General features: G+C 48.0%; 1 long non-coding RNA gene across 16 annotated transcripts in view; it reads right to left on the bottom strand.

Moving 5' to 3' along the window:
- Positions 1-1,095: 1,095 nt before the first annotated feature.
- The window catches only part of LOC132658632 (uncharacterized), a 56,667-nt gene continuing 34,417 nt past the window's right edge, over positions 1,096-23,345 (bottom strand). For 2 of the 16 annotated variants that reach the window (XR_009598499.1, XR_009598508.1), the window contains one exon: positions 1,096-10,534. This is a non-coding gene — a long non-coding RNA (uncharacterized LOC132658632). The remainder of the gene's footprint in view (positions 10,535-23,345) is intronic. The other 14 variants (XR_009598505.1, XR_009598513.1, XR_009598514.1 and 11 more) reach the window with 14 other exon arrangements.

The following is a 23,345-nucleotide window of genomic DNA, read 5'->3' as shown; positions in this document are numbered from 1 at the left end:
TTGCTGTTGGAAAGAATGTTCTTATTTCTGAGGCAGATTTAAGTGTAACTAGATGGATCCAACAGAGAGGGCGATGGCACCCCACTCCAGTACTCTTGCCTGGAAAATCCAATGGACAGAGGAGCCTGGTGGGCTGCAGTCCATAGAGTCGCTAAGAGTTGGACACGACTGAGCGACTTCCCTTTCACTTTTCACTTTCATGCATTGGAGAAGGAAATGGCAACCCACTCCAGTGTTCTTGCCTGGAGAATCCCAGGGATGGGGGAGCCTGGTGCGCTGCTGTCTATAGGGTTGCACAGAGTTGGACACGACTGAAGCGACTTAGCAGCAGCAGCAGCAGATGAATCCAAAGGCCTCCACTTGCTTATTACAGGGAAATTTATCCAGAGGAAAGGAACACTGTCATTCCCATTTCTTCAGAGAGCCCTTCAAGCAAGGAAACCCTCCTTACACCAAGCTTTCCGCTAAATTCACAGGCAAGAGTATTTTTATAAAATGTATAGAGAATACATATCATGGCCTGTACACTAGGAGGATATGTTCATGATCCAGCTGCAGGGCAGTGTTCTGTAGAGTTCAGATTCCTTATAAAATTGCTGTATGCTTCCATTCTCATTGGGCTTCCCTGGTAGTTCAGTTGGTAAAGAATCTGCCTGGAATGCAGGAGACTCTAGTTCCATTCCTGGCTTGGGAAGATCTCCTGGAGAAGGGATAGGCTACCCACCCCAGTATTCTTTGGCTTCCCTTGTGGCTCAGCTGGTTGAGAATCTGCCCGCAATGTGGGAGATCCCTGGCTTTGATCCCTCGGTTGGGAAGATCCCTTGGAGAATGGAACAGCTAACCACTCCAATATTCTGGCCTGGGTTGCAGAGCTGGACACGACTGAGTGACTTTCACTTTGCATTCATATAGTAATTTGTATGAAAGTCCTTACGAGAGACTGAAATGCTTGTTTGTACACTTTTGGGTTCCAGAAAAGATTTATGATAGTTTATACAAGATTATAAAAGAGAAAAACAAATAAGCAAAGCAACAGGACCATGGAAGGTGGACGTCTAAGATAAATATAGGAGTAAGATTAATTAGACAGGTGGGTATAAATGAACCATAAATTTAATTCTGAGCTTAGTAACATTTTACACAAAGAGGAGGATGAGTCAGTATATATATGTATTAATCATGTCTTTTTATTCTGGTGCTTTGATGTCTTGGGGCCTTGATGACCTTGTGAAGACCATTTCCATCCCGGGACCAGAGACGGTAAACAGTTAGAGACAGGCTGGGCTTCCCAAGTGCACAGTGGTAAAAAATCCACCTGCCGATGCAAGAGATGTGTGCTTGATTACTGGGTCAGGAAGATACCCTGAAGGAGGAAATGGAAACACATTCCAATATTCTTGCCTGAAAAATTCCATGAACTGAGGAGCCTGGCAGGCTACAGTCCATGGAGTTGCAGAGAGTTGGACATGACTGAGCAGAGATAGTAAACAACTGGCCTTCAGGCACTTTTCAAATGCAAACCAGCCAATACCAAACCCTACTTGGCTAAGGGGCTTTCATACTCTGGGCCAAGATCCCTCTGCCCTGATCACCCAGAGTCAGGTAGCAGACACCTATGTCCCCAAACTCACTGAGATTATTCAAAGTCAGTTATTCAAAATCGAATTAGCCAATATTAAATCAGCTTACTCTCCCTCTCCTTACCTTTCTTGTGGAAACCATCATAAAGGCTCTTGGCTGAATTTTCCCCACTCCCTCAGTCTCCTGGCTGACCATGGGGCTTCCCTGTATGGCCCTGAATCTCATTTCCAGGGACCTGTGAGAGTGCAAAATTCTTCATGACAGATGTTTCCATGTCTGTGTGTCTTACCAGACCTGACTAAAACAAATCTCTGGCACAGTCTTACAACAGTGATTTGTGGCGTCCAAGAAGAAAAAAAAGAGACAGTTGATCAAAAGCACAATTATTCATAAAATTGAGGCCAGAAGTAATTATCTCCTGTGAGTCCTCTTAAAGAGGATGTTTTGTCATGGTGTAAGCAAAGGCTCAAAGGCAAATCCACAACTGAATGCCTTGGTATCAGTTAGGATGCTCTCAGCAGCAAGTGATAAAATACTGACTGAAAGAGGCTTAGAAACTGAAGGTCAGGTTGGGGCAGATCCACAGAATTCATAGCTCTGGGAGAACCTGATTTCTTTGTGATTCTTTGGGGGTCTTTTGCTTCACCATTGAGTACCTTCCAAGCCTTAGTAGATCTTATCATAAGTAGCAAGAAAACATTTGAAATACTAACTGATCATTATTATTCTTGGTATTTCCTTCTATCCCATGACCTTACTTTCTAACATTAGAGGTCAAGTCCAGAGAAAGAAAATGGAGTCAAACTCTTAGCCTTGACTCTAAATAAAATAGGCTTGTAAAACTCATAGCAGAGGGAGTGTCTTGAAAGCTAAGGATTTCAAATGACAAGAGTCTAGCCTTTAGGTGAGGTGAGGGGACCAGAAGGATCACAGTGGAGAGCTGAGTGGATGACTTTATTTAGAAATGATAACCGAAAGAATACCTTTTAGCCCAATCTCTCCACCACAGAATGAGAGGAGGAAGGCTTATTTTCTGGGCTACAGGGCAGAGAGTCATTCCAATTAGATGGTAGTGTAGCAAGCGGGGGCTTTCTAGGTGGCTTGATGGTAAAGAATCTACCTGCCAATACAGGAAACGCAGGTATGATGCCTGGGTGGAGAAGATCCCCTGGAAGAGCAAACGGCAACCAATTCCAGTATTGTTGCTGGGATAATCCAATGGACAGAGGGGACAGGTGGGCTTTTATCTGTGGGGTCGTGAAGAGCCCGGACGTGACTGAGTGAACACACAGTGTAGCGGGAAAGGCCACTGAAGCTGCGAGTCTCTAGAAAGGAACTCTGCGTCAGGCACACACAGGCCAAATGAGTCATAATGACACCTATATACGTTGGTGGGGCCACCGAGCGCTGGGATCTGTGCCCTAAGAAGGAACCAGCATGAACCAGGGCTCAGAACAGCATCTAATCAGGGTCTTTGTGTAGCCAAGGTTATGGAGTTCAGGGTGGATCAGGGAAAGGCGCTGAGACCCCAGGAGGTCCAAGAGGTGCTGAGAGAGCCAGGGACCAGGGGAAGGATCATGGTTATGGTGGGGGTGGGGAAAGATACTCAGAGCCGGGGACCTGGGGAAGGATCATGGTCTGGTAGGGGTGGGGATAGAAACTTAGAGAGCCGGGGACCAGGGGAAGGATCATGGTTATGGTGGGGGTGGGGAAAGATACTCAGAGCAGGGGACCTGGGGAAGGATCATGGTTCTGGTGGGGGTGGGGATAGACATATAGATAGCCGGGGACCTGGGGAAGGATCATAATTCTTGTGGGGGGTGGGGATAGACATATAGATAGCCGGGGACCAGGGGAAGGATCATGGTTCTGGTGGGGGTGGGGATAGACATATAGATAGCCGGGGGCCTGGGGAAGGATCATAATTCTTGTGGGGGGTGGGGATAGACACTCAGAGAGCAGGGACCTGGGAAGGATCTTGGTTTTGGTGGGGGTGGGGATAGACAATTAGAGAGCTGGGGACCTGGGAAAGAATCATGGTTCTGCTGATAGCGGGGAAAGACACTTAGAGAGCAGGGTACCTAGGAAGAATCATGGTTCTGGTGGAGGTGGGGATAGATACGTAGAGAGCAGGGGACCTGGAGGAATCACCGTTCAGGTGGAGGTGGGGATAGACACTCAGAGAGCAGGGACCTGGGGTAGAATCATCGTTCTGATGGGGGTAGGGAGAGACACTTAGAGAGCCGGGTACCTGGGGAAGGATCACGGTTCTTCTGTAGTGGGAATAGATACTCAGAGATCACGGGTTCTGTAGAAGGATCATGGTTCTGGTGTGGTGTGGATAGTCATTTAGAGAGCAGGGGGCCTGGGGAAGAATCATGATTCTGGTGGTGGTGGTGGGGATAGACATTTAGAGAGCCAAGGATGTGGCATCCAGGACCATGGCAGGGCTGTGGGGGCGTGCCAGGTGTGAGAATGAGGACCCCACTTATAGGCCACATGGGCAGACATGGGCTTTGGCCAGCACCTCTTGTTCCCACCTGCAGCACTTCTCTGGGTCCCCAGAGCCTTGACTCTTCCCCAGAAGGCTCCATCATCACAGACAGAGCTTGTCTGGAAATGAGAATTTATTTTCACTATTGAGAGAAAATAGGGGCTCAAGACAAGAGTAAGCATTTTCATGGAAAAATTATGTTCTTTTTCATGGTTGAGCTCACAGATACTAGGGAAGTCACTGTAAGATATTTTGGTGTTTAGTAAAATAGCTATTTCACTCCAACTAATACCAGTTATTGATTATTAGCGATAGGAAAGACTCAAACGAGTCTCAGAGTTTCTCTTTTGTCCTTATAGGAAAATAGTTTGCCTGTGTTTTCTCGTTTTAATTAATTTTCCATAATGAACACTATTGCTGTCCCATTTATTCATTCAGTAAACACTACTGAGGATTTCTAGGCATCAAAGACATTGTGCAACACTTTGGAGTAACAGACAAAATATCAGTGACTTAAACAAGATAGAAAAGTATTTCTCTTTCCTATGAAACTGTGGGAGTAGAGAGTGTAGAACTGGAGGTGTGGCTCCACAACTCCACAAGGTCCTCAGGCACCCAGAACCCTTCTCTCGCTCTACGCGGTCTTCTCATTTCACACAATCACTTTCTGGCCCAACATGGCTGCCCAGGTCCATCACACACATATTTAGCTAGTGGGAAGGAGGAAAACAAAGGATATGCCTAACTGTCTTCTTTGGAAAGTTCCTGGAGGCTGCCAGGTGGATACTGCCATTTACATGTCATTGGCAAATCTTGATCAATATGTATTGTTTTAAGGATGACTAAGAAAAGCAGTTTTTAATCTGAGTAGTCATGTGCTCAAAAAAGTGGGAATTCTATAAACATGTAAGAAAAGGGAATGATTTAAAGAGATAACTAGCAATCTCTAATAAGCACTAACAAAATATGTAGGGGTGTTTCATTCAAGTCAATTTAATTCAACAAACACTGATGGAGCATTTAGCACATGCCAGGCACTGGCAAGACAGCTGTGGGCAGGGCCTCCTAGGCAGGGCTTCACCCCATCGTGCTGCTCTCCCTCTGATGAAGCAGCCATTCTTCTTTTCTTTCCCATCCGATTTGGCTTTGCAGAGACAATAAAGGTATTAAAAGTTTTTTCCACTAGCAGTGTTGCTTAATGCTGAACTTTGAGGGTAAATAATTGTTTTACTTACCTGACACTTAATGGGGCATCCTAGACTACAACTGCCTTTAGGATTTGAGTGTGAATCATCAATCAGTATTAAATCGCTCAGATCCAGAAGCACAAAATCTTAAAACTAGAATGGTTTCAGAAGCTACTGAATCCACCCTGCTCATTATACGTAGGAGGAGGGGCTGACTGGTGCTGGAGAATGCCTGGGGTTTGTGGTCCTCTCCAGGCCCCCTGCCTCCCGCCACCAGTGGGAGCACTAGTATCCTGCAGAGGCCAGCATAAAGGACAATCCCAGACCTGTGTCACATGTCCTGAGGCAGCGCCAAGGGAGGTTATAATTGATGCTTCATCCTGCTCTTTAATCCCCAGGTGGCTTGTTCCAATTCTGCAGATACATATCTCTGAGCCCTGCTGGAGGCAAAACTTGCTCCTCATTACCCATCTCCTTCCACCTCTCCTCTCCTCCTCCAGACACCCATGCCATCACCCACCCCACCCCCCCTCAACACTTGCCTACCTGTCTGTATACCCATCTTGCGGTGCAGGGGCAGGGGGCAGAACTTCTCCGCACCAGCCAGGTCAGTGTGTCCTGAGTAGGCGGGCTGAGTATAATTTGTTGCACTAAGAGTAAACAATCTGGTGGTAAGTGATTGAGTGGGTGTACAGACAGAAAATTACTCACGTCCTTCTCACTTGGGCTGAAGTTAAGCCAGGAGGGCTGGGGATTAGCCTCTCCCTGGCATACCCGGAGGCTAACTCAGAGATGCTCCCTTGAGTAGGTTCTGGTCACGCAGCCTCCAGCCTTCGATCCAGTTCCATGGGGGCCCCTGCCCAGCCTGCCGCTTCCTCAGGCACCTTTCCTGTGGCTTCTGGGTCCTCATGTGCCAGGGCATGCGGAAAAGTGAGTCCTCTCCTTGGGCCTGTGTGGGCCTCAGCTTTCTCAGAGTGCAATATGGGAGCGGGTGGTCAGAGTTCTCTGTCCTGTGCATGAACAAACCAGAGTTACAGATGGGGGAGTGGGGTAGAGAGGGATGGAAAAGACCAAGGCAGCATCTCAATCCAACAGGCTTCCCTGGTGGCTCAGATGGTAAAGAAGCCCCCTGCCAAAGCAGGAGACTGCGGTCCAATCCCTGGGTCGAGAAGATCCTCTGGAGAAGGAAATGGCAACCTGCTCCAGCATTCTTGCCTGGAGAATTAACAGACAGAGGAGCCTTGTAGGTACAGTCTATGGGGTTGCAAAGAGTCAGACACAACTGAGCAACTAACACTTTCACTCCAGCGGACGCAAGATGAACCCTCCTCCCACCCCACATTCCGGAAACTGATTGTCAGATGTTTCTGTGATCTGGATTCATCTGACAAGGTCCCAACTGCTTGACACAGTGTAGGGGTCACTCAGGGCTGTCAATACACTGAACCGTCCTTTAATCCTTTGGGGCAGGGGTATGCAATGGGGCTTAAATATTGGGGGAAGGACTGGATCTGTTTTGCTCCACAAGGAGGCAGAGAAAGTGCTGCCTGAGATGCAGAATCTCCTTTTCTTCACCTGCTTTTTTGTTCTCTGTGTGTATCTCCTGCATTTCAGAATTCCCCACAGAAAATCTACTTGGAAAAGAAAAAGCAAATATTCAAGAAATAAAGATGCTTCCTGGAAGTTATGATAGCATCGCCTCACCTGGGGGCTCTGTCCTTATTCAGGAAAGAAAATGGAGGGTTATTATTGGCTCAGACTGTGGGTGGCCTATTTCCTTGCAAGACATCCTAAGTAGAAGGTCTAACTGCTTCAAGCTATTTTCCTTGAATTCATTTGCAAAAAATTGCTCCCAGAGTCTCCCTGCAGAGAAAGAACACACCGTATTATTTTAAAGAGAAAGGAAAACCCAGCCTGAGAATTCCTGGTCCCCTAGCCTTGCCTTCCACACTCTTGATCACCCTTGGTTGCAGGCCTGCACCAGGAAGGCTGTGGTGGGGGAGGGTGGCCTCCCTTTCCAGGCACCATGTGGTTTTACTCTTCCAGGGCATAGGTGAAGGAGGGTGAGCAGCATACCTCGACCTGCCTCCTCAACAGAAAGGTCCCAGTCTCGGGCATTTTGGATGTTACTGTGAGTAACACAAAAATGGCCCCAGGTTACAATATCCTGAGTCCAGGAAGGCCCTCTGGCCAGAGGTCCATTTGGCTACCTTGAGATCTATCCTCAGGGTCACAGAACAGCCTCAGTTGGGGTCCTATTGAATCCTGAACTCTCACTTTTTCTCCTTCCAGCATTGATTCCCTCTCAGGAAACTAATTTTTAAGGAGGTGGCAAGGAGGAATGAGACTTGGTCGGTGAATCTTCGTTTTAGTCTGAGAAATGAGTGAGGATCTATTTCAGGTCATCTTATCTCACCTTCAGCCTTAACAAGAACTGGGCATCCCATTGCACAGGTGGAGGAGATATTATTTATCAAAAGTTCTCCTAGGGAAGCACAGGTATTTATTTGGAAGCAAGTGTCCACAGAATGAAATCCCACAGGTAGAATGAAGCCACAGAAGGTGATTCCCAAGTTGATCCAACAGTACTTGTATTGTTTGGTGGTGGAATGGGGATGGCTAGGAAGAGATGGATGGAAAAGGGCCAGTGAGAAAAATAAGCTCTCTGAATTATCCCCAATCTTAAAAAAATAAACTCACCAAAAGCTCTGGGTAAGTGAACATCTGGTGCAGAGGCTCAGTTTTGCCAGGGAGCAGGCACGCATAGCCTGCATTCATGGAGGACCCAGAGGCAGAGGCTGGCGGTGGTGGTGGGGGGATGGGGTCACAGACATTGGAGTCTCATACTCGAATGGGCCCCAAGCTTGATCATGGGGCTAGGGATGGGTCTCAGCCAAACAAGCATAGACCTTATGATGTAAGGGTTGACATCGGATGCCTGTATTCTATCCCAAATAAGCAAGTGAGCTTGGGATGAAAAGCGCAATCAGCCTGCATTTTCCTTTGCATGCCACTTGAGAATGCCACCCCTGTCATAGCCACAGGCCTTGGGCTGCGTGTTTGTGCTTGACAATGAGTATCCAGCGCTTTGGAGGGAACACCACTGCTGGCTCATTCCTGTGGGCCAGATGACACAGGCACCGCTTTTGCCTGTCTCCTAGACTGAGAGTTCACAACCTGGGAGCAAACACTTTGTGCCTCCAAATACCTCCAACATTCCCCAGGGTGACTTGGGTTTCTTTTTGAAACTTATAGGGCTCCTTTGCCTTTATCTCAGTTCTGCCTCCCCCATGGTTGGGTTGGTGTGTCTTAAATTCTTTTGGTGCATAGTATTGCCCAGTGTTCCTGTTTAGATGAAGATCCTGATTCAGTAGACCTAGGTGGTCCGAGATTGCATTTTTTAACACACTCCAGGTAAGGCAGTGCTGCTGGTCAGTGGACCACAGTTTCAGTACTGACCCTCTAGATTCCAGTTCATTCTCTCTAGCCAACAGGTCCTCAAGAGATCAGCATCAGAGTCCCCTCGGTGGGGGGTGGGGCACAGGTGGCTAGGCCCCAAGCAGCCCAAATCTAGGGAGGATACCTGGCAGCAACAGATTAATAAAGTTCCAAATGATGCTACTGCAGACAGATGTTGGTAAGCAGCTGCTCCAGGAGCAGAAAGACTCACAAACCCTGGGACAGAGCCGGGGTCACGGTGGCCCGCGGATTTGCGCTGCTGCTATGTGCATGGCCTTCTCTTCTGGGCCTCCAGCTTTGGCCCTCTGACTCCTGGAAACAGGAGATCATCTTTGTAGGATGGCTTCAATAAGCAGCAGTTCAAGTCTTGACATAAAGAAGACTTCTAGGGAAATGCCACCTAAAAGAAAAATCACCTAGGAAAGCATTGGTGGGGAGATGGTGGGGAAGGACTCTTCCCCTGACTTTGTTCCATGGAGCATCCCTGGAAGGCTGAGGGGAATCCCCCAAGCCTTCACTGAGGGCATGAGGCTGGTGAAGTGAGCAAAGCTGGCCGGCAGGGCTCTGGTTGCTAACCAAGGATGCTGCCTTGAGGCAGCACCAGCACCCTCCATGGAGGACACAGCCCCTCCTAGAAGATGCACTGTCCCACAGGGCGTCTAGCACAGCAGACCTGGCCCTGCTTCAGCCCCCAGAACTGGATCCCACAGTTGAAAATAGCAGGTGACAAACCATGTAGGGATCTGATCACATGAGCAGATGGTGTGGTCCCCTTGGCACGTACATCTAGTGGCTGCTGAAACTCTAGAAAAAGAGTGAAATTAGAGTGTAATTACACCACCCTTGCTTCATGTATTCATCTCTCATGTCAAGTGAGAAATGTCACCCTTAACCAATGGTTTTATCTTCCACAAAAGCTGTCTGCCTGCCCAGGGTGGACCTGAGGATGATTTCTACTTTCATTTTAATAATGACCCTAAAGTCACCACCATCTCCTATAGCAGTGATGGTGCCCCTTGTGTGTGAAAGTACTTGCACTTTTAAAGAGCAATTCTGCAGTGCCAGATCCACAGAGACCCCGAGCTGCCTCCCCGCCCACTTCTGCCCACTTGAATACACAGGGTGCCTGCCAGGTGCGGCGGGCAATGCAGAGGCGGAGGCAGCACCTGGCGTCGGGGTGTGCACGGCGAAGTGCAGAGACAGACAGACAGTTAGAACCCCTGTCGTGAGTGCAATGAGGGTGGTGCAGCAGGAGGGAAGCTTCCTGAAGCCAGGAGGCCTGCACTGAGCCCTGGAGGCTGAGCAGGAGTCTTTCCCACTTAAGGAACTAGAAGCAGCCAGCAATGCTGATGCTGAGGCTGAGGACAGCATGGGCTCGAGGAGGTGAGGATGGAAAGGCAGGCAGGGGCCAGAGCAGGAAAGGCTTCCTATGTCCTGCCTAGGGGTTTGGCTCCCACCACTGCCAGCAGGAGCCCCGCTAAGGCCTTATGCAAAAGACCCTTTAGGAGTGGGTTCTGGAGGAGGCACAGGCAGGCCTTGTGTGGCTGCCCACCTGGAGAGGGAGGCCTTGGACGTGCCAGCTCTGTGCTGTGCTAGCAGACAAATCCTTGCAGACTTCAATGCTCATCTCATTGTAGGTCAGGTCCTCCACTACCCTTCACGCCCCAGTTGGTACTCTGAACGGATCTAGAGTCAGCCATCTGTCTGCCATGGAGGCAGTGGACCTGATGGAACCCAGCCATCAGATTCATTTTCTAACAATCAGTAGGGAAAATACTCACCACAATTAGAGAAATGGTTCATACAGTCTCACCTAAGAAAATAGGAAATTGACATAAAAAAAAATCAACAGAAAGACAGGCAAAGGACATGGGTAAACAATAATTTCAGATAATATATAGAAGCACAAAGACTACAAATGAAAATAAAATGAAAAATACACAAGAAAAACATTTAATTCATTAGTGACCATGTAAGCAAAGCATTGCCACTTTCCATATATCAAATTTGCCACATTCAGGAAGCAAACACCCAATTCAGTACTGAGTGGTGAGGTACACTCTCCCCAGCCCAGCTGAGGGCTTGTAAGTGGAGACTTTTAAGAAAGCAACTTGGGAAAGTAAAAGCAAAAGCCATGACAATTTCTTATTCTGTGATTTTGCTCTCATGAATTTCTCTTAAGGGAATAAGGCAGCAGATATATTCTCAAGGACACTGCCATATTAAATGGTGGGCCTTGAATGTAGAAGTTGAGTGTTTGAAAAAACAAGATGAAACCAAGAAGCACAAAAAGTCTGTGAGGAAATGTCTCAGGTCATGGGACAGGACAACGGGGAGGGCAGGCCACCGGCCACCAGCCACCAGCTCATGCCTCAGAAGAAGGGTTTCCCAGACTGTGTGCCCTGCAGAGGTGGAGCAGCTCAGCCAGCCTGGACGTGTAACTCTCAAGGGATAGGAGCGGTTCTGAAAACCTGTCCCAGTGACACTGAGTGTGGTTGAGGTCAGCCCTCGGCCCCGCTAAGGGGCAGACTCTTTCCAGGGTGCAGTTGGGTTTAGACAGTATTTATTAGGCATGTGCTGGGTGCTGGCAAACCTATGGGCCAGGGGGCTTGTCTGTTTTTCTCATACCCCTAGAGCCTGGAAGAATGCCAGCCACTAAGTTCACGGTCAGCACAGGGTACATGGGCCTGAAGCTTGCATGATTTGGAAGAGGCTCTTTAAGAAAAAGAACTCAAAAGTCTTTGAAAAATTGGTTCAAAATAAATTATTTAGCACGAGAAAACAGCAGATTCTTAGTTTAAAAGCCTACAAAGGCCACAAGTATGTAAGACACAGGAAAATAGTACAGTCACATTAACCAGCTGACTGACCCACCCCTAACACATCCACGCAGACCACTTTTATTTGGCTGTACCGGGTCTTAGTAGCAGCACGAGGGGCCTTGAGTTGCGGCATGTGGGGGTCTGGTTCCCTGACCAGGGATTGAACCTGGAGCCCCTGCACTGGGAGCACAGGTCTCAGTCTCTGGACCACCAGGGAAATCCCACCGCCACATGTTTCGAGGCTGTGGCTCCACATCTCCCAGGCCTGGGCTCAGTGAGGCCTGCAAGGGTCACAGTGCAGCCCTGGGGCTACCCGGCGGCCTTGGAACCCTGGCTGGTCAGCAGAGGGCAGGGTAAGAGGGCAGGGTCAGAGCGAGCCATGGGATGAATGGCGATGATGGGGGCAATCAAGTACATGAGCCCCCACCCCCAACTCTAACTTAAGTATCCATGTCTCAAGATCCCACCAGCCAGGCCCCAAATTACCAGCAGCCATCCCCATCACATACGAAAGGAAGCGCACTGGGAAAGTTGTGGTTAAAATATCTCACTTGGCAAATTTTACCAAAACCTTTGACTTTCTGAAAGTGTCACTAGAATCCCTCCTGCAGCCTCGATAGGGAACAAGGCGACTGGGGTGGTCCCCAAAGTGAAAGGCCACCTCTGTGCTTAGTAAATGTGTGCTGCTTTGAGGAAAGCACACTGTGACCCTGTGATTCATAATGAGAAATACTCATTTGGTCTTTGTCCCTGTTTCTGACTCACAGCTCCCCAAACCCTTGGGATTTCCTGCGCAGTAAGAGCCACAGAAGCACCTTTTGTTCCGCTTGGGCTCTTGTCCTCTGATCCACAAGGTGAAATGGGTGTCCTGTTACTCACAGAAAGCTCCTTTCCACCACTTCTGGGCTGTCAGTGAGGAGGCCTTTGGAAGTGCCTGCAGATGGGGGCTGGTTGCCAGGGGAACCAACCAGCCCCACACTCTGACTTCCTGGAAAGAGAGAGGCTGGAGATTGACTCAGTCACCAGTGGCCCATGGCTTGACCAATAGAGTCTATGGAGTGAAACCTCTGTAAAACTCAAAAAGACAGAGTCTGAAGAGCTTCCAGGTGGGGGAACAGTTAGTGATCTGGTGAGAGTGGTGCCCTCCTGAAGGGCAGAGAAGCTCCATGTCCTTCCCCATGCCTCACTTGCCATCTGCATCTCCTCCATTTAGCCATGAATATTCATTGGAAGGACTGATGCTGAATCTAAGCTCCAATGCTTAGCCAACTCATTGGAAAAGACCCTGATATTGGGAAAAACTGCAGGCTGGAGAAGAGGGCAACAGAGGATGAGATGGTTGGATTGCATTGCGGATGCAATGGACTGAACTTGAGAAAAGCTAGGAGATGGTGGAAGGGAAGGGAAGGGAAGCCTCATGTGCTGCAGTCCATAGGGCCACAAAGAGTCAGATACAACTTGCCAACTGAGCAACAACAAAAACCCAGGAATCTAGGAAGTAAAATGTTTCTCTGACTTCTGTGAGGTGCTCTAGCAAATTAATCAAGCCCCAGGATGGGGTTCTAGGAACCTCCAAATTATAGGCATTTGGTCAGAAGCACAGGTTAGGGTTAGGGTTAGGGTTAGGACCTGTGACTGGCATCTGAAGTGGGGGTGGTCTTGTGGGGATGAGCCTTCAGCCTGTGGGACCTGATGCTCTCTCCAGGTGAAGAGTGTCAGAACTGAGTTGACTCATAGGACCCCCAGCTGGGGTCAGAGCCCTGCTTGGTGGTGGTGTAGGGAAAAGCACCTCTCCCACTCCTACACCCTGGACTCAGTACTAGAATCATCAGAACTGCACCTGCCCTGGAGGAGCTCTTGTTCCAGGGCAGAGACCTGGGGCATCTAGTCCAGGATGGATTCCTGAGTCTTCTTGGGCATTGCCTGGGCAGCAGGGACTGTGGAGCTGACCTCAGAGCCAGCCTAGGCGTGGGTACTCAGATGTGGGATACTATTCACAAGAGACATTGCGCTCCCTCATGGCCTCGATTTCTTGCTCCAAGGCGGGTCCTCACACTTATATCTGGGAACTCCGCCTTCTAGGCTGGGGGCTACTGTTCCTACTTCTTCAATCCACGTGGAGGCTGGAAGGGGCGGTGGGGAGGCAGTAGGTTTGCTGCGGTCTGCAGAGCCAGGTTTCTGAGCTCTGAGTGGAAATCAGAACCCTATGGGGACCTTGGATTATAAGGGGCAGACCCCAGGGGAGGTATTTTTGCGGACCCATGGTGCGGGTTTGGGAACTAAGTTCATTAAGTGGATGGCCATCACACGTTAACCGTAGTGGAAGCAGAGGCGTCGGGGACGGGGGGCCTGAGAGAGGAAGGCCATGCTGCTTGCTTTCACCCATGCAGTTTTGCTGGTCTCTACCTGCCCAGTGAACCCAGTTGTCTGACCTGCTGGTAGGAAAGCAATTTCAGATGCTCATCTAGAAATCAAGACTCTTCTTCCGGCTCCTGTGAGGGGTGGCCTTGAAGATCCTCACTGGATGGATCCTGTTCTTTGGGAGCTGGATCCACCTGGCTCCTGCATCGCTCCTTGGCTGGGTCGCCGCATCCTCCCTGGGGGCCTCTCCCCACCCTGATTGAGCCCAGGTGTGCCCTCGCTTCCTACAAGACTAAGGGACAGGCTAGAACCAGATCTGTTGCCCTCTGCAGTTGGACCTCAGTGCCCCTCCCGACTCTGGGTCACACCTGTGAGGCTGTGGTCAATGATAAACTGCGATGCTGACCCAGAACTGCCATGCTCTGTGGGTTGGACTGCAAGCAGCCTCTGCTGGGCACACAGGCCAGCCATGCAGCCACTCAGTGGACACTCAACATCTTTGAGGCCCTTCAGTCTTCCACGGGTGAAGTGCTTCTGTTCCAGACCACAGTCCTGGGCACTTTACAAGTTGCCTGAGTTTGTGTAGAATACCAAGGGGCAAGGATTTTGGCAGTTAGAATCAATCAATTCTGCTGGCCACTCTTCAAATGAACTCCGCAGTCAAGTCCACCTTTGTTTCTTTGTTTTAGGATCTGAGAAGCCAGATCGGGACCTTCAGCCACCATCAGTGAGATGGTACAGAGTCGCCCTCCTGGCCACAATGCCCGAAGAGGATCAGACTGAAAGGAGCATCAGATCAGAAAGCAGAGATTCTGGTTCCAGCTTCTCAAAAAGAAAGAAAGACAGAAAGAAAGACAGGAAAAAAGACAGACAGAAAGACAGGAAGAAAGACAGAAAGACAGGAAGGAAGGAAGGAAGGAAGGCAGGAAGAAATCAAGCCATTAGCTTCTTTGGAAGCTGTCTTCTTTTCAGTATTTCAGTTCTTACACATCTCCCAAACTCAGTTCCCTAACCTCCAAGAAAACTTCTGGTCAGGTGCTGACCATTGTTGTCCTAAAACCCCAAATCTAACTTCAAAAAGGAATTGATCTGAAAATCCTCGATTCTGTATCAGCTTGGTTCACTGATTTTATTTCATGCAAAGCAACTGCTGAAGAAAGACAGACATCCCTTTTGTGTCCAGGGGCCCCAAGCCCCTAGGTGTTTGGAGCTATTTATAAATGTGACACACGATGATGCCTGCCTTGGCAAGTGGGTCATACAGAGCATGAAGTTTGGGGAGGTCGGAACAGATACCTCAGTCTGAATCTGGCCATGATGTCATTTACTTTCTAATTCCAAGTGGCTTGCTGCCCGGGGACACCATCTGAGCCTTTGAGGGAACCAGGGCTCCAAGGGAAATTCAGTCCCTGAGGACCCCAGCTGGTAGATTGGAAAACTCTGTACCTGTCAAAGGCAGTGGCGTTGGGAAGGCTCCAGTACTCCGTTTTCTGTTTATGCCCTTGGAGCAGTTCTCGCATATTTTAGTGGAAATCAGGTTTCCCTCTGCCTCACCATCCTCTGCCTTGTCCTTTCTAGGCAACAGCACAACCCAGGGCAGAGCATGATGCTTAAACCACCCAGACCCCAGGCCCAGAGAGTCTACAGCTGAGCCTTCTGAAGATGCTCCTCAATGTCATTTGGAACCCCCTTTTCTTTGGTGATTTTGAAGAATCATTGAGAATGGTAGAAATCAAACAAAAAGGTAAGAAAAGCATTTCTAAAGGAAATTATAATAGATCCTAAGAAACTGTATGTCTGCCTGGCATTGCTCCCCAGAACACTCCTGGGATTGATTGTTGAGTGATCTGTGACCATCACGAAACAGACACAGTGATGGCTGCAGGTCTGCACTAGTTCAGAGCTGGTAGGTCATGCCAACCTCACACCCCAACTTGTTTAGGTAGTGCTGCTCAGCTAATGCCTCAGAGGAAGCCCAAGGAGCATTTCTGCAATTTCATAAAACATGAAATATAAAGTATGAATTAGATCAGATCAATCAATAAAATACCAATGAAGAATATAGACTTCAGATTTAAAATTTTAAATATGAAAAAAGGAGATATATGTATATATATATAACTGACTCACTTTGCTATACATCAGAAACTAACACAACATTATAAATCAACTACATTCTAATAAAAATTAAAAACAAAACAAAACAAATTTAAAGTGTGGGAGAAACATCTTGGCAATTCATGTGAAAAATAATTGGAAAGTTAAATAAACCACAGTGCTATGTGGTCAAAACACATGCACAAACCTGCCCTGCCTGCCTGGAGAAGCTGTGCCCTCCCTGAGAGGAGACAGCCCTGACCCCGCAAGGCAGGTCCTGGCAGGCCAGAAGGAGAAACGCTCAGGGTCTCTTTGAGAGGCAGTGCAGGGCTGGAAGAACGAAGGCCTGCGTTGAGTTAGGGACAACTCAGAGCTCGCTCAGGACAACAGAGGAGTGGCTCCAGGTGGAGGGGGAAGAGGGGTCGTGTTTGCAGGTCCAGGTGGTTGATCTTGGCACACACATGGTCGATAGACCCCACCAGCTTCCCTACATTTTCCTCTGCAACTGGTTGAGTTCATGTGACCAAATCTAAAAATGATGTATGTCACTTCAATGGCCATGGATATTAAGAGTTGGTGTGTCTCCTCCATTCCTGTGAAATTATAGAATATACATATATATATGTACGTATACATATATATGTATATATGTACACATAGATATTTGTATGTATACACACACACACACACACACACACACACACACACACACACACACACACACAGTCTCTGTCTTTGGTTCCAGGCATAGAACTCCTAAAACCCACATAATTTCCCAAATGACAAGAACAGTTGGAGTATCTTTTGTTTCTCTATCTTTGTCTTTTAGCCATCACTATTTTGGACTCCTTTTTCCTATTCTAACCATCTAATGAAATTAAAAGACGCTTACTCCTTGGAAGAAAAGTTATGACCAACCTAGATAGCATATTCAAAAGCAGAGACATTCCTTTGCCAAAAAAGATCTGTCTAGTCAAGGCTATGGTTTTTGCTGTGGTCATGTATGGATGTGAGAGTTGGACTGTGAAGAAGGCTGAGCGCCGAAGAATTGGTGCTTTTGAACTGCGGTATTGGAGAAGACTCTTGAGAGTCCCTTGGACTGCAAGGAGATCCAACCAGTCCATTCTGAAGGAGATCAGCCCTGGGATTTCTTTTGGAAGGAATGATGCTAAAGCTGAAGCTCCAGTATTTTGGCCACCTCATGCGAAGAGTTGGCTCATTGGAAAAGACTCTGATGCTGGGAGGGATTGGGGGCAGGAGGGGAAGGGGACGATAGAGGATGAGATGGCTGGATGGCATCACTGATTCGATGGACATGAGTTTGAGTGAACTCCAGGAGTTGGTGATGGACAGGGAGTCCTGGCGTGCTGCGATTCATGGGGTTGCAAAGAGTCGGACACGACTGAGCAACTGAACTGAACCGAACCGAACGATCCCCCCTCAAGAGACAGAGCTATCCTGAGAAATCTTATCCCCAGAAACTTAATTCTGGGGACATTCATTGGAATGGCACTCATTTGTAGTCTGAATAGGTATCTGAGATCTCCCAGGGGCTCAAAGGTATACTGAGTGTCCTCTTCTGTTTTCTTCCACAGCTTGACTTGTGAGTAGTGAATCCAGGAGTTGTGTTGGTACCTTGACTGCTGTGGGGGTAGAAAGTATTACAGGGTAGGGGCCCTTCTGTGTGGGCTGGAGTTGAGCCTTTGGGGACCCATCTTTCCAGACTTTAATAGGACTTGAGTCCCTGGACAATAAAGTGGTGGCTCTTTAGAATCTTTGGGTCCTGGTTGACACCCCACATGTGGAATTGCCCAATGGCCATGGTATAAGACTAGAGGGTCTGAGCCTCTGGATCTAAGAAGAGGTTATTGACATAAACAAAAGGTCTCCCATATAGCATCTCATAAGGACTGAGACCAACCTGTTCCTTAAGGGCAATATGGGTGCAGAAGAGAGCTATTGGTAAAGCCTCCTTCCATCCCAGGGAGGTCTCCTGGGTTATCTTTTTTATTGCTGATTTTAAGAATTGGTTGGCTCTTTCTAGGTTTCCTGGAGACTGAGGCCTCCAGGCACAATGGAGGTAATAAGTAATGCCCAATGCTTTAGAGACTCTTGGGTGACCTTAGAAGTAAACGATGGCCCATAGTCACTTTGTAATGACCTGGGGCAGACCAAATCTCGGAATGATTTCATGGAACAGTTTTTTTTTTTTTTTAAATCACCTCCTCAGCCTTCTGTCTGGGTGGGAAAGCCTTCAGTCCATCCTGTGAATGTGTCTATCATGACTAGTAGGTACTGATGCCCTTGAGAAACTGGCATCTGGGTGAAGTCCATCTGCCAGTCTTCTCCTGGTCCCATGCCATCGGATGGGCTGGGCCCGCTGGGGTCTTCGAGCACCTTGGGGGTTTAATTGGCAAATGGGACAAGAGGAGACCACTTGCTTTATAGTCTATGGAGGCCTGTTCTTCTGAAGGACCTTTCTAGTAGTCTTTGGAGGGCCTTCTCCCCTAAATGAGTCGTGGCATGTAGGGAGTTAACCAACTTCCATTGGAGGTTCCCAGGCAGAAAAAGGAGTCCCTCTTTTGAGAAACACCCCATATGATCTTCCTGAAAGCCCTCACTCCTAGCTTTAAGAGTCTCACCTTCAGTATATGAAGGAGTTTCTGGCAAATTAGTCTGTGGAACTAAGGTGGCCACCCCTATTAGATCACTGTTCTGTAACGCTGCTCTCTTAGCTGCCTGATCAGCTGCTTGGTTCCCTTGTGCCACTTCCCTGCTCCCTTTTTGGTGTCCTTTACAGCGGGAGACTGAAACCTCAGCGGGCAGATGGACTGCTTCCAAGAGTGTAAGGATTTGATCACCATATTTGATTGGAGACCCTTGGGTGGTCAAGTGGCCTCTTTCTTTCCAAATAGCAGCACATGCATGTAGCATCAGAAAGGCATACTTGGAGTCAGTGTAAATAGCTACTTTTTCCTTTTTCCAGCTCTAAAGCTCGAGTCAGGGCTATGAGCTCAGCCAATTGGACTGAAGTAACTGGTGGCAAAGGTTTAGCCTCTATGGTCTCAAAATTGGAAACTACTGCATATCTGGCTCTTTTTCCATCTAAGACAAAGTTGCTTCTATCAGTGTACCAGATTTCCTCAGGATTGGCCAGAGGATCTTCTGACAATCTCTCTCAGAGTTTTGTCCAGTGGTCCATTTCTAGGCAAGAGTGAAAGGGGAGAGAGCCCTTGGGGGTAGGCAGGAGGGTAGCTGGGTTAATAACCTCACAAGGGGATATAGTGAGGCCTGGATTTTCCATCAACAATACTTGATATCTGAGGATCCTTTGATCAGACATCCATGAATGGTCTCTCCCATTTAGGAGTTGTTTCATTTGGTGGCTAGTGAAAATAGTTTACCCCTAAGAGGAAGTTTTAAAATATCTTCTATCAGGACTGAAATAGCTGCAAGATTTCAAAGATAGGGAAAGATCTCTTCCTAATAAGGGAGTAGGACACTCAGGGACCACTAGAATCTGGTGGGAAAATATTTGTCCATCCCAGCAACAAAGAAGTGCTCAAGTGAATCTTTTTGTAATTGTTTTTCCTCTAGCATCCAAAATGGTACAGGACTGAGGGGAAAAGGCTCTGGAACAGGAGGTCAGGACAGAGTAGGTAGCCCCTGTGTCAACCGAGAACTTCTCGGACTTATCGTCACATCCAGTTTCACCGTTGGTTCCAGCCAGTGATGGTTATCTGTGACAGATGGGCTGGCTGGAGCCAAGCACTTCAGTCCTGTTGAACCATCTTGAGGGAAGGCATGGCACTTGACCTTGAGTTTCTTGTGTCCTTAGGGCTGAGTGCCACCCAATGTCCCAACTGATGGCACTTGTAGCAAGCCATTTTAGGAGACTTGTCACAGTTTGGACACTCTTTGGCCCAACGTCTTGCCTGTCTATAGATTAGGCATTTGCCTTGTGCCTTGTCCTTCAAGGACTCAGGGTTTGCCGTAGGGCTTCCCTGGAGGGTGGCCAGCATCTGGGCATGCCTTGTCTCTTTCCTTTTTTCCCTTTCCTAAGCCTTGGCCTCCCTTTCCTGTTCTGATATAAAAGATATTGGTGGCTTCCTGGACCATCTCATCTAAGGAGGCAGCAGGATCCTGCTGCTGCTGTAGCTTTTTTTGTAGCTTTTTCCTGATGTCTGATGCACATCGGGACAGGAATCTGTCCATTAAAATCACCCATCCCTCCTAAGAGTCTAAGTCCTGATTGGTAAACTTTTGGAGGGCCTCTTTTAGCCTTTCCAGAAGGGCAGTGGGGTTCTTGTTGGGCTCCTGAATTATTGCTGAGACCAGGCACAGGTCCACAACTAATGGCCTCCTTCTATTTCCATGGATGGACTTCCTTAGGGGTGAGTCTTTCTGAAGTTTATCCTACACAGTACTGTTGCAACCCAAGAGCTTGGCATCCCCGGGTCAGGATGCAGATCCCTAGGCAGGTTGAGGCATGACAACCTCCCAGGGACCAGATCCTGGGGATTCAGTCCAAGGCAGGTTGACCTCCTGGGCCCCTGGACTGGCAGATCCCTGGGCAGGTTGAGGCATGACAACCTCCCAGGGACCAGATCCCTCAACAGATCAGGGCAGGCTGATATCCTGGGATCCCCAGGCTGGAGCTAGGTGTCCCCAAGGTCTCCAGCGTGACTAGTGCTGGGTAGGATTAAGGGGTTGTAATCTTAACTCATTGCCAATTTGTCCACAGTGGATGAGAATAGATACCATGATGTAAAGCATTCAAAGCCTGCGCCCTGAGACTGGGAATCTGGCAAAATAGCCATAAGGTTCACCCTCTTATTGGTCTGAGAGAATGTAAGTCACTGATTTCTTCCCTTAGTCCTCCATAAGAACAGTTTAGAGTGTTTCCAATGGTAAATGTTTCATTGTCATAGACCCACTTTAGGCAATAACAGGAATAATGACAAAGGAGTGGGTTGTCTGGCTCTGTTAGGGGCATTAAGAGTATTTTAGTAATAGGCTGGGTGGAGTGATGTTGCCTACAGAGGGCCAGTGTCATGGCTGTAGGAGTTAGTAAGTGGCTTAAGCACAAAATGATAAGAGACAACAGACCAGATGTTCAATAAAAGCCGAGTGGGGATTTGACCTAGGGGATATGTTTGTAGCTTTAGGAGAAGGGTGGTAAGGGTTTTGGACCAAATGGCCTACAGAGCTAACTCCCAAAGTGGCAAACATTATCCTTGGAAGCCCAGTTGCCCTTGAAGCAATGCCACCAACAGATGGACTTCTAGCAGGCATTGTGGGCCTATGACCCGCCCTCGCAGGTTCGCTGAAAGATGCTGTTGACACACATGTTGTAGGAAACAGGGAAGATGAAGGCCTGAATCTCTAGAGGGTTTGGACATTATACAGTATTTCCTTATGAAAGGCCAACTATTTTCTTGCTGTCCCTCCAGAATATTGTAGAGGCAACATTGTGGGCCCGGATGGGGCTCAGGAAAAGAGCTTGAAACAGGAGGGAAGGGGGCAGGACACAACTTTTGACATAGAATGACATAGCACAAGGGCATAACATAAATCAATTAAATCAAATGGGTCCAAGATGGCTGCTGCTGCTGCTGCTAAGTCGCTTCAGTCGTGTCCAACTCTGTGAGACCCCATAGACAGCAGCCCCACCAGGCTCCCCTGTCCCTGGCATTCTCCAGGCAAGAACACTGGAGTGGGATGCCATTTCCTTCTCCAAAGCATGAAAGAGAAAAGTGAAAGTGAAGTCACTCAGTCATGTCTGACCCTCAGCGACCCCATGGACTGCAGCCTTCTAGGCTCCTCCATCCATGGGATTTTCTAGGCAAGAGTACTGGAGTGGGATGCCATTGCCTTCTCCATCCAAGATGGCAGTATTGACTAAAAAAGATGTATAACTTGAGAGTTGTGAGTTAAGTTTTATTTGGGGCAAAATGAAGACTGTGTCCTGGGAGGCAGCATCTCAGATAGCTCTGAGAAACTGCTCCTAAGTGGCAGTGGGGGAAGTGGGGGCAGTTCAGTTCAGTTCAGTCACTCAGTCGTGTCCAACTCTTTGCGACCCCATGAATCGCAGCACACCAGGCCTCCCTGTTCATCACCATCTCCCAGAGTTCACTCAGACTCACGTCCATCAAGTCCATGATGCCATCCAGCCATCTCATCCTCTGTCGTCCCCTTCTCCTCCTGCCCCCAATCCCTCCCAGAATCAGAGTCTTTCCAATGAGTCAACTCTTCGCATGAGGTGGCCAAAGTACTGGAGCTTCAGCTTTAGCATCATTCCTTCCAAAGAAATCCCAGGGTTGATCTCCTTCAGAATGGACTGGTTGGATCTCCTTGCAGTCCAAGGGACTCTCAAGAGTCTTCTCCAACACCACAGTTCAAAAGCATCAATTCTTCAGCGCTCAGCCTTCTTCACAGTCCAACTCTCACATCCATACATGACCACAGGAAAAACCATAGCCTTGACTAGACGGACCTTAGTTGGCAAAGTAATGTCTCTGTTTTTTAATATACTATCTAGGTTGGTCATAACTTTTCTTCCAAGGAGTAAGCGTCTTTTAATTTCATGGCTGCAGTCACCATCTGCAGTAATTTTGGAGCCCCCTAAAAATAAAGTCTGACACTGTTTCCACTGTTTCCCCATCTATTTCCCATGAAGTGATGGGACCGGATGCCATGATCTTCGTTTTCTGAATGTTGAGCTTTAAGCCAACTTTTTCGCTCTCTTTTTTCACTTTCATCAAGAGGCTTTTTAGCTCCTCTTCAGTTTCTGCCATAAGGGTGGTGTCATCTGCATATCTGAGGTTATTGAGATTTCTCCCGGCAATCTTGATTCTGCTTGCATTTCTTCCAGTCCACCGTTTCTCATGATGTACTCTGCATACAAGTTAAAACAAGCAGGGTGAAAATATATAGCCTTGACGTACTCCTTTTCCTATTTGGAACCAGTCTGTTGTTCCATGTCCAGTTCTAACTGTTGCTTCCTGACCTGCATACAGATTTCTCAAGAGGCAGCTTAGGTGGTCTGGTATTCCCATCTCTTTCAGAATTTTCCACAGTTTATTGTGATCCACACAGTCAAAGGCTTTGGCATAGTCAATAAAGCAGAAATAGATGTTTTTCTGGAACTCTCTTGCTTTTTCCATGATCCAGTGGATGTTGGCAATTTGATCTCTGGTTCCTCTGCCTTTTCTAAAACCAGCTTGAACATCAGGGAGTTCGCGGTTCACATATTGCTGAAGCCTGGCTTGGAGAATTTTGAGCATACTTTACTAGCATGTGAGATGAGTGCAATTGTGTGGTAGTTTGAGCATTCTTTGGCTT

Source organism: Ovis aries, chromosome 25, assembly GCF_016772045.2.
Source record: "Ovis aries strain OAR_USU_Benz2616 breed Rambouillet chromosome 25, ARS-UI_Ramb_v3.0, whole genome shotgun sequence".
Classification (NCBI taxonomy): domain Eukaryota; kingdom Metazoa; phylum Chordata; class Mammalia; order Artiodactyla; family Bovidae; genus Ovis; species Ovis aries.
This window is presented reverse-complemented; position numbering and strand designations above follow the sequence as displayed.